This window comes from Coenobita brevimanus, chromosome 81 (assembly GCF_032717465.1).
Source record: "Coenobita brevimanus isolate Jiangsu-jjx chromosome 81, ASM3271746v2, whole genome shotgun sequence".
In the NCBI taxonomy this organism is placed as follows: domain Eukaryota; kingdom Metazoa; phylum Arthropoda; class Malacostraca; order Decapoda; family Coenobitidae; genus Coenobita; species Coenobita brevimanus.
Window position 1 is genome coordinate 421,528 of NC_137034.1, and position 12,498 is coordinate 434,025.

Below are 12,498 nucleotides of genomic sequence, written 5' to 3' on the forward strand. Positions count from 1 at the left end.
CAATTAAGGTCGCAGCTTCAGGCACCCCAACATCACACCATGAAGCTCCATGATGCTACTGCCAGTTGCACCACACAAAGTTACAATCAGATGTTGTTTTTATTTTTTCACTGAGTATTTAAAAAAGGACCTTTTTTTTTTTTTTGAAAGTTTTTTTAAATAGGTAAAAAATATATAATGAATAAAATAATTAAGTTTATTTACATGGCTGTATTGCATATACATTGAAGAATGTCATACCATTTTTGGATCTGTCATAAATAAAACAAAAGTGTGTTTTCTGACCTTGTTTCTGACCTGGGTGTGGTAGACCCAGGTCTGCCTGAGGCGAAAGGGTGGACAGAGGTCTACCTGAGGAGGGTTAAGGCAATCTAACATAAATCCTTGGGGTGTTTGAGGTTTATTGTCCACCGTCCTACTCACTGGTAAGTGGTTGATTACCCATGATTACCCAGGACTAAGTAACCTGGCCTTGGCCTCCTGTGCTTCTGATGGGGTAATAAAAATTAGGATGATAGGTGATATTAGACAGGCTGTTATATTGTATCTTGTATTAAAAAATCCTTTTGTCTTCTATTCCAGAGCCAAATTCTTACCAGGTCATGTGCCCAGTACAAAGCAAATTCTGTCTTCTCTCAGCCAAGGACTGTGAGGGGAATCCTTCTAAAGAGGAAATTTCACGTGTCTGGTGACTGGAACTTGGCCTCACAGATTGGACCAGCAAAAAGGGGTCATATCAATATTTTTGGTGAACTCTTACCACACCACTATGGTACTGTATATTGTTTTGTAAATGTTTTACAGTCTATATAAGGTGGGAGGGGAAGGAGTTATATTTAGAATGTGTGTTTGCTCCCAGTTTGTAGGCCTGTAATAATAGCTAACCCCAGGCTCAGTAAAGCTTCACATGCATTGTCTGAGCATGCACAATAGACAGGTAGTGGCTACATGTTGTTATCTACGGCATACTAACATGCCTGTCATTAACAATGAAGTTGTACTGTTGTCTGCACCAGGTAACAAAGGTAGAGTGCACTAACTAAAAAAAGTCTGTTTGTGCTCTAGGGTCCATATTATCATCTAAAGAGGCTCCTTAACATTACTGCTTTCTTACCAGTTATCTGCATATGGCACAGTATTGTCCTCATATATGTGTCGTAGTTATGGCAGAATCTTTCCATATATATATATATTTATATATATATATATATATAAGTGAGAATAATAATAATAAAGTTACAATAAATTACTAAGGAAGAGGTGTTCAAGAGCCTCTTAAAGCAATGGAAATATGGCTCAAAGTCTCATCAAGAGTGTGATGTTCAGCCTGGGTGTATCTTCTTAAAAAAAAATTGGCTTGTAGTTTTCTTGTTTAGTCTGTGTTTGTTGTCCCACCAAGTCCTCCATAGATGATATTATTCCAAGAATAATATCCTGTTGGTGTTCATTTTTATCTGACCTTTCCCTGAGAGCATGTCTGGAGTCTCTCTCGTCACAGAGGAATTGGTTATTTTGCCAGTCTGCATTGTCTTGTTACTGTTGTGTGGAAATATAGCTCCAATTGGCATTATAGATATTCTATGGAAGAAAAAATAACATTGTTTTTATTCTTCATTGGTTGGCTATGATACTGCCATTGTACCTTAACTACTAATGGATCAGTGCTGTTCTTCATTTAGCATTTGTGAATGATGTAGTAATATGATTTTATCAGTATTTTTAAATTTTTGTTAATTTTTAGTGTGTGAAGACTACTGTTCTGTGTTTACTTGCCTCCTGTCTTGAAGCTCCTTTGAATCCTTCATATGTCCTAGATGGGAAAGTTTCAGCTCTTGGTGTTTCATTATAATTGTTACTGAGAACTGGCTTATTAGAAGTATGCTTCCTAGTGAACAACTGCCAAGCCATTCCATAGATTGGTATGCAGTGGTACTAAGCAAGAAGCTTTATTGACCAGTAATAGGACAAGAGCCCAGAACATGATGCCCTATACCCATTAGATTGGTTAGTGTCAGTTGGAGTAGTTAGGTTTGGTTAGTTTAGACAAAGGTATTACAGTGAGAGTGAGGTAGTTTGAGATAGAGGTAGGTAGATGAGTAAGGTTCATCTTTAAAGGTGGTTTATGTCCAGTGGCTTTTGTCCTAGAACCTTCTCAATCATAAATGTAGAGACTTAAAATAGTTTAAGAGATTCCATTTTATTTTCCTTCAGTTTGTTACTTTTTTTTATATATATAATGAGTTGTGTGCTTCTTATGTTATATTTGTATAGACTTCCTGCTCTTCAACAGATTCAGTTTATTTACCTAGAGGTATAAGGAAGGCTATTTACACAGTTTAACTATATTTATGGTAAATAGTGCTTTTAATTATATATAAATATATATAAAATGTACAGGCTGCTAAAATTGTAGATAATTGAGGTATTTATAGTGAATATTATTGATTCATGATTCATGTAAACTCAGAAAAAATGAAGCCATAGGTATCTACTGAAGCAGTTATATTTTATCTTTGATTTAACTTCGTGACATGAATTAAGTACTGTTATACGCCATAGAGACTTTACTATGTTTTTCTTTCAGAACACAAAGAAATTACCTCATAGTTTTAATATCCAATTACAATTACCCACAGAGAGTTGTATTTATGGTATCTCAAATTTATTAGGTTTTCCTAAACAAACAAGTTAATTCATTAACACCTTGTTCAGTTACATTTCCTACACTAAGACAAGAATAAGTTTTTTTTTTTGCCAGTCCTTCATAAAATCCCACATTCTGCCAGGATGTAAGATTCTTTGTTTTCTTCCTTAAACTCAGTGTCTGGAATGCAAGAACAAGAGCATCATCATATTAGCCTTCGCACAAGAGCATTTACAACTTTTCCTGGGACATACGTAAAATGTTGTGCCTTCCTCTTTCCATGACAACCACTTGCAGTATTATCATAATGTCCAAATTTGTGTGTCGCCCCATAGTACCTTTAGAGTTCATTGTTGGGTTGCATAAGTTTGTCTTCCTGTCCAGGTGAAGAAGGCTTTAGCCCCTTCAATCTGATTGCATAATGTTCACCTTATTCTTGGAATTTCCAGCAGACCTTTTTCCAGTTAGGAGAACCCCTGCAGTAAAGAGGTTAGTAAAAACTACAGCCTTCCCCTCCAGTTTCGAAAGTGTCCCCTAATGCTGCATCCACACCAAATGCTTGCTGTCATGGGCAGTTGTGGGTGGGGAGTTTTGCATCCCAATAACCTACTGTATACGTGGCCATAAAGGATACAGGTGGATGTGGAGGAAAACTTTTAAGGGTTAAAGGAGGTGTGGACAAGAACTTCTGTGCATTAAAGGAGGTGTGGACGAGAACTTCTGTGGGTTAAAGGGATGCAGAACTCCCCCCTGCACCAGCCGGTATTTGGTGTGGATGCGGTGTCATTTGAGTGAAATTGTCTGAAGATAGCAAAATGCCTTAAATTTAAGAATATGTCATGTGATTGAAAGGGGAAAGCCCCATCGGTTGTGTGATGTACTTTTTGTTATATCCTTTGCTATTTCAAGATGGTTTTACTCACCTTAAAAGAATACAGTATTTTGCAGTGGAGGGGTTAGTTGCAACTTTCATTTACCCATCAGTATGAGAGATCTTTCCTAATATAGAATCATGTGGAAGTCACAAGAATAAACTCTAAGTAGATCATATTGAATGCCTTTAACTTGGTGGTTATGAGAAGACCCATTAGCTTGGACAGATTTTGTAATTATGCAAATGCTGTATGTGATTTTTTTTTTTTTTTTAATGTAAAATAAATCATTTTTTTTTTTTTATAAAGCCTTTATATGTAAGCATATATATAAATATAATATACTGTATCTCTGTTTAGAAAGTGCATCCAACTGATGTTACATCATAGGCCTTTAGTGACTTTTGATTATCATTATGTATTCTCATCTGTGGACTCATTTATGTACTGTATATAAACCCCTTGAATTCGGTGACATGTTTTGCATTTAGGCAGGCTGTCACCTCACAATTTCTCAACCTTGAAAGGACCCTTAGAGCTTCAAGAGATTAATAAAGGCCCAGTCTAATTCATCCTTTTCAAGAAGTATCCTTTAAGGTGAATAAAATCATCTGTTGGAGGAAGAATAATATGTCATCGGATTGAAGGGGTTAATGAGGCTTGTTGGGAGGGACTAATCAGGATAGGTATGCTGGGTCAGTTATGAAATTCTCTGGCCAATATTCTCATCAGTTTAGAAGACTTCCTAACACCTCTTTCGTAGCAAGTTATTTATAGTACACTGCATTAGAAGTCTCCTCTGTGATATACTATAATGTATATTATGTACATCAAAAAAGCATAACATACAAGAGAGTAATAATCATGTTGTGGCCCATGGCTTATTTGGACATGAAGCTGGTGTATTGCAGGCGGAAGTTTGCCCTTCTGCAGTTCATCCTCCTCGTTTCAGAGAATAGGGAGGGAGTAAGAGTGGCAGAGAATAATAATGTTGTTGTGGCATGTGGCTTATCTGGATGTAAACTCTGAACTACAAGCTGAAGTTTCCCTTCCCTTGCAGTCCACCATTCCCATTTCAGGAGATAGAGAGGGACTCGAGGGGCATTTGTACTCATATTGTTGCTACTATGTAAAGACGTCACTCTCCGGTACCATAATATTCATTGTGTTACATGGAAAATAAATTATTAAGAAATAGGTGATAGAAGGCCTTCTGAGCTCAAGAATTTGGCCATTTGTTTTCTCACAACATACTGTTTGTTTTGATGGGAATATTAGTTATATATATATATGAAAAAAAAGAGCTTAGCATCATAAATAGACTCCTCATTCTGTACAGTATTTTTGAAGCACGATGTTCTATGCAGTTTTTCATGGCAAGATTTATTATATGCAGCTGTTGGATGCATTTGTTTGTAAGAATACCTGAAAAGCTAAGTCTTCATTTTTATCCTGCAGGTATAATAAAGTATTTAATGTCCTGGTACTTAGATAACTAGAATGTGAGTAATGTCAGCCAGGTTTATCATACTCTTTCTAAAAAGTACAAAAACAAGTGGAGTAGAACATGTAAAGGACAACAGTCATGATTCATTGGAAGTGGAAAGGCCGTTTCCATTGCTCTTGCTGCACAAATGTTGTTGTATAGAACTTTTCATTTCAGTTAAAAACCCAAAATCGTATATACCTTGTATATATTGTACTTTAATTTAGAGAACTGTACTATAGTTGTATGACACTAATATTTAATTACAGTTAAGTTTTTCATCTGTTTTCATCTACAATCATGCCATATGGAAAAAATACTTCTAAGCTGAACCAAAAAACAGATACAGTATATATATATATATCACTATATAATTTTTAAAATCAGTCCAGCACAGTCCATGCTGACTGTATTATATTTTAATAAGTTTTGTTAGTAAAGTATAGTCCATCAGTAACAGACTGCCAGAATAAGAGTGGCATTCTTTGTTAGTCTGAATGGAAGGATGTGATATTGATTGATGCTGTATTCCTTTATTCGCGGCAGGACTTGTGGTAATGTCTGGTCAGTATTTACGATTGCTCATTATGTCAGACAATAAGTTCATCCAGTGCAATCCTGTCATACTGTTTATCATTATTACTGCTGCATCTCCTTAACAGTGAGAGGTTAAGACAATTAGTACTGTAATATAGGAGAGAGAGCACTGATTTGTTAAGCTTCCCAGGCAATCAGAAAATGCGCTGTTACAATGCAATATTTCTTCCATTCCTAACCCCTTCAGTCCAAGGACGTGTTTTTAATTTTAGTTTTACTATCGTCACATAATAGTTTTCAGCCAAAGAGACTTTTTGAACTGGAGGAATTAAATATAGCTTCAACAGATCAGTTCAGCATGAGATTTTTTTCCAAATTGAATAAGAGGTAGCATGAATAAACTCTAAGAAGACATCATTGTCTTGGTGGGCTTAACAGCATCCATAATACCATATGCTCGGATGCTAGCAAAGATAGTGATATACAGCACGTCCTCATTTTATGATGAGGATGAGTTTGATAAAATCCATTGCATAACAGTGTGTCGTAGTTGAGTCAGTGGGTGCAGTGGGGATATATTTTTGGCCAAAGATCACCCACCAAACAAAGTCTAAAAACAAGTTTCCAACTCGCCAAAATTGGCTGTTATTTCACTTCACTCCATTTGATTAAAGGCCATGAAGTCTTATCTGCTTTAGCTCTTCCAGCCTGGGGATGTCTTTTCATGCCACCTTCAGACAGTTTTATTCAACTTGGGAAAGACCTTTTGTATTTAAGAGGTTAATCTTCATTATTCTTTCCATCAATCCTTAACCCCTAAACGCCACTCTGTTTATAGCACGGTTGTTCTCTCACAGTGGGCATTTTTCAGAAAATAGCCTGTTTGCAAACCTTAATATCTTGGAAACTATCGCAGTTAGGGAGAAAAATTAAAGACCACATTGTGCAACAACTATTCTTCATGCGAATGAAAGTATCCCCAGGTCTAGGTTGTCACATTGATGAATAAGGACATGATGAAGAGGAGTAATTTTTGGCATGCGAGGCAGGATGTATTTGTGTGTGTGTGCGCGCAGCCCCGATTTTGGCCTCACTCTCAACATGATAATTTCTCCATTACTGGATAAACTAGACACAGTGGCATCCAAGGCACGTCCTATGCCACAATCAGAGTCCTTTCTTAGTATCCTTGGAAAGAGGCTTGGCAGGGCTAGATGAGGCAAAAGTCCACGTGAGGCGGATGTGGAATCGGACGAGAGGGGTTAAGAAAACGTTTTCTTACACCTGGCAAAGTCACAGAGACGACTGAGGCATGCTTCTGTCGGCGGGTGGGAGTCTCTTCCTTGATTTTGGTGACTTGATCAAATGGTGGCCACTTCAACCTGTGCTGGGAAAACAATTACGGTTTCTGCTGACACCTGGCGGCCTCCCGCCACCTCTTTTGCAATGGTCCATACTGACACCCGGCGGTTAGGGATTAAGGGGTTAATGAAAGATATCAACCTCTCCACATTGTAAAATCACTCCTGAGCTGAATAAGCAGTCTGGAGATAGCAAAAATAACATTAAAAAGATGTCACAATATAAGAGGTTAAACAGTGTTACAATATTACTAAAGTTTGTTGACTTTTGTATTAGTTCACCATCCTGATTCACGTGTGTGACATGCACTTACAAGGATATTTGTTTAATAACTATGTGTTTTGTCTGTTTCATTCCAGTAAATTAGCCTCAGTCTGCAAACCAGATCGTTGTTGTGATGATAGACTGCCATGGCCAGACTCTGAGCAGATTCTAAATCTCAAGAAGTTCTTGGTTTATGAATCTGTTCTAATATGATGTAGTATATACAGTTGTAATGTAAAGTTTCTGGTACACTGCAGAGTTGCAAATCAAACAAGCTATATGATGGATTTCATTCATATAGACATATTCTCTCAGTGACTGATGTCTTTAAGTTATGTTTCTCATTTTCATGGAGAAATGCATTCCTAATGCACACCCAGTTTCATCATTAATGAGATACAGTAGCTCTGTTATACTATCTGACTTAGCAATTTAAAAATTTAAATTTTAAATGGAAAGCTTAGTACAGTAAAAGTCCTTTAATCCAACCACCAATAATCCGAATATCCCAGTATTCCGAATTTTTCGAGGCAGCAGAGAATTTTAAGTGCAGTAACAAATTTAAGTGTATTGAGTGAAAATTGAGTGAATTACAGTAACCTATAGTTGAGTGAATTGAGTGAATACTAAATGAATCAAGTGGATTTTTTCTGTGGCCTTTATCTATGGATTTATCTGGCTTGGACTTGCTCTTGGACTTGGATGCACCTGCCTGCAACTATTCAGCTACACTTCTATGCATTTCTGGTGAGTAAAACTATAATCTGTATCATTTCAAGTGTTTATTTAACCCGTTCCGTGCTGGAGTATAAGACGCTTTTTGTGCCCACAGTGCTGAGGTGTGGGTGACAATGTGACCCAGAATGCCAGCCATTTTCAACTCCCCTCCCCCCCATGATTAGCTCTGAAAAGTGGTTAAAATAAGCCTAGTGATACCAAAAGTGCTCATTTTGGCTGTTTTCCACCAGAAAATAGGTGTTTTTGGTCCAGCAGTGCCCACCGAAACTTGGCTTACCGATCCTGGAGACATCATTGGCCCCTGTACCCAACATTTGCATCAAATGCCTATTTTCAGATACCGTCTGCAGCTGATGTGCATACATACCCGGTAGTCCATTTTGGTGTGGGATGGGTGGATGCATGGAGTATTTGTAGTATGGAAGCCCAACCTGGGTATTATTAATGCAGTCACAGTTGGGGTTTCATGCTAATTTTATATATTTTTGCATTCATTTTTTTATTATATTGGTAAAAGGCACAGTATACACTAATGCTGCACATAATCATATTAATTATGATAAATCACACATTTCTTACATTATTTTCATTACTTGATTTCATGAGTTACTCTGTGTCTATCTATCTATCTATTGCCAGACGCCTCAATCCCGTTTGGGGTGGCCACAAAGAAATCGCCTCCAAGTCGCCCTGTCCCCCCGCCATTTCACTCCCCTGCTCCCAACTCACAACCCCCTCTCTCATATTACTCTATGTACTTGCATTTATTTATATTACTTTCATTATAATTTACTTATATTACTTCCGTTATATCAATTGGTATTTACATTCACATACTCACTTTCCCTGTTCTTCTATCCAATAATGCTCTGTTATATAGTACTCGATAAAGTGGGGCTCCATACACAGTCCAACATCGCAGTCTTTGCGCTGATGTTTTTTTCTGGTTTCTGTACTAGGTATAGTGTACAGAAATACCTAGCGGGAAGACTTGTGAGGGCTGGATCAGTGGGCATGTGAGGTGCAGCAACATCAATTTTTTTTCTGCATGTTCATCCAAGATCTCACAGATAACCTCAGTTGCAAAATCCTGCAGGGAGTCCTTTCTTCCTGTGATGAACTGGTAAAGTGCGTGGGAGTTGAAGACGGTGAGGTCAAGAAAATGAAAGAACAATTTCTTCTACCACTTCATCATATTCCATGCACGCACTGTGGTAAAGAGGATGACATCTGACTGATCCACCTGACACATTTTGATGTAGTCCTTCACGGGCTCAGGTTTCCAAATTTCCGCCTGTCTTTCATCATGGTAGTCAATGCTTTTTGTTTGATGGACAAGAGGCCTACTTACCGTGGGCAAAAGGAACACCTCGCATGTCATGCCATGGTGTCACAAGAATATTTTTGGCCTTGTAAAACCGGACTTCTTTCTTTTGAAGTTGCCCTATGCTTCCACATTTTCTTCTCTGTTCTTGTCAGTCTGGTTTGTTCCTGTGACAGCAAAAGGGCAAGCATGGGACTGGTGTATGAGTTGTCCAAGTACAGCACATGCCCACGACATAAGTATTTCTCCAGCATGGTGAAAACAGTGGCTCTAGACACTCCAAGGGTTCAGTCAGGAATGATTTCAGTGTGCATACTGGTGTACAGAATAATGTCTTGAATGTACCCGGTCTTACAGTCACACATGACGTACATCTTGAACCCAAAACGGTGACATTTTGATGGTATATACTGTGTGAAGCTGATGTATCTATGCCACAGAGACAAACTCTCATCAATCACCAGGTTCTTGAATGGACTGAAAGAGGTGGAAAAGCTGTGCCCGATGCTAATGCTGTCAAACACTAAATGTATTGTTCGCATCACATCTTCTACTTGTATCCTGGCTGGCATGTAAGGGTCAGTGAAATCCAGGTTCCTCAGGATTGCCTGGAATCTGTTCTTTGACATGACATTTCCAAAGAGGAGGGTGAACAGTAGGGGGTCATTAGACCAATACTTAACCAAATGTGTCTTTTTATTAATCTTCATCAGCACCACAATCATCAAAATAACAAAAAACTCAGGGACAGTTAGAGGATTCCAGTAAAAAAATAAGTGAATATATTTTTGCAACATTCCCCGTGACACAGAAAGTCTGATGAGCATTTGTGAACTTTACAATGTCTGTCACAAGACTGATTGGTATGAAGTTGTAAAAAAACTCCTTCCTCTTTGACTCCTTTCTTAGTGATGCCACTAAAGCAACCTGCATTTGCAGCACCAGTAAATGGATGGAGTTTGGGAGTGAGGGGGCTCCCATCCTCCCATTCCCACATCTCCTACTCACGGTCTTCATCATCAGGCAGCGGGGGAGCAGGGGCCAATGAAGCAGGAACAGTTGTATTAGGGAGTGGTATGGCAGTGGGTGTAGCAGGTGTCATGGCAGTCGCAGTCCTGGGCTGACCTTTAACCTGAGGCCAACGTGCATCAAGGGACAGTTTTCTCTGTCCCTCTTCCTTGTTGGGGGGGAGGGGAGAGAAGGAGGATGGACAGCTGTGGATGATACCATAGAGGGAGGGCAGGCCTGGGGTGAGGGTGAGGGGGGTAGAGAGGCTAATCGCTTTAAGCCCTGAGAGACCAGGCAGCGTCAGGTCACTACCAGCACTCGCACCTACCCGACTTCTCTTCCCTCTGCCTGCCTTCTGTAGCCAGTGCTGCACTACAACCTCTCCTTCTGGCTCTTCCTCATCACTGCTCTCCTTATAGAGACAGCAGCAAGCCCCTGATGAGGAAGGCACACTTATTGCACTCGCACCGCGAATCGCGTGATATATGGATTTGCCATGGTGTGGGAACTATTAACTCGTCCCCACTTGAGCTTAATTCCTCAGATAACACATAGTCTCTGTCAGCATCACTGTCATCGATCAGTGATGCATCACTATCAGTTACTTCATCACTTGGAAGTTCATCCAACTTCGACTGAAAGTTGGGAGTATGCACGATTTCCTTGGTGGAGCAGTGCAACGTGGTGATACTGTCGAGTTTGCCAAGGTACTGATGGTGTAGGTCAAGGAAGCCTCTACCACCCTCCCACCCATGGGAGGGGAGGAAGGCTTTCTGTCTTCCCATTTTTTGTCGCACAACTAGGGCTTAGTCAAATAATTTCACGCAAATGTGAGGAAAACCATGTCCGGAAAAAATGGACTTGGCAGTTTAGGGTACTATGAGTTAGTCCATATATATACAGACTGGGCAGTTTTGACACTATTCGTTTGTCCGTATATATAAACACACGGCGCGGAACAGGTTAATGACCATGTACATATTTCTAATGTTTTCAGAGGTCCCTCCCAGAAGTCCAAAAAAACCATTAGTTCGAAAGATCCTCGGTCCCCTGCCGTTTGGAGTACAGGACTTTTACTGTATTGGAATTGTTTTGTACAGTATTGATATTTGATTGTCATGAAGTATACTGGATGGTATTTTGAACTCCATATTACGTTTTACTTAAATATTTTAAGGAGAGAATATACTTCACATTATGGCTTGTGTATCTACTGGCAGAATGTATATACAATATGACATCCAGGGCAGTGTACAGTAGTGTGTAGAATCAGACACCGGACAACTTCACCTTAATTGGCCTGTCTTGTTGAGCCTGTCATTATACCCTACTGAATATATTAACACCATGGTTAGTTTTGCTGATAGGGAAGAAGCTGATAACCTTTGCCCCTTCGTTTTAATTAGGCTACCAACATTTGATTTTACTCAGCTTAGGGATGTCCTCTAATAATGAAGGAGCTAATGAAGGCACCTTCAAACTCCTACAGTACGAAGTTTCTCAGAAGCTGAATAAAGTTGTCTAGTACAGTAATAGAATATGAGAACATCATGAAAATTAAGTGGTTGCTAATGTTATGTAAATGTTCAAAGTGAAAACTTGAATCAGTCAGTTGGATGTCAAACCAAATACTGTAGTTAGGTTGTTCAGTCTCTAATTCTAGTTTTCAGTACCAAGGTCCAAGGTGTAAGCAAGGTTCACTGAATAGTCACGATTGCTCATGTTTTCTGCAGATTAGCAGAGGCAGATTGTTGTAATGGCTGTCAAGTTATGCCTAGAGGGTTCTTTTTGAGTGAGCAGAGGGTAATATTAACCATATTAGACACCTAACTCCTTCAGTCTGGATATATATATAGGTTTTGTATATTCTTGCTACTTCCAGACAGTTTTATTCAACTTAAGAAAGTTCTTGCTAACAGAGGAGGTTAGTGAAGACTGTATATAATCCTTCCAGTGCATAAGTCACCCGTGAAACTAAATGAAATTGTGTGGAAATAGCAAGATTGAAAAAAAAAAAATGTTATTGGATTAAAGGGGTTAACAATGCCTTTTTTTTTTATAACAGGCTGTTACAAATATTGTTCTGTATTTTTAAATAGTATACTTCCAGTGTCATTTTTATATAAGGAAGTTTTTATGATGTGCCAATTATCCAGATAGAACAGTAATACTGTTGGTTTAATCAGCCTGTAATGATTAGCTGAAACTTGTGATCCAAGAGATATATACAGTAACGTGTAAATGGGAGTGATATGGAACTGGT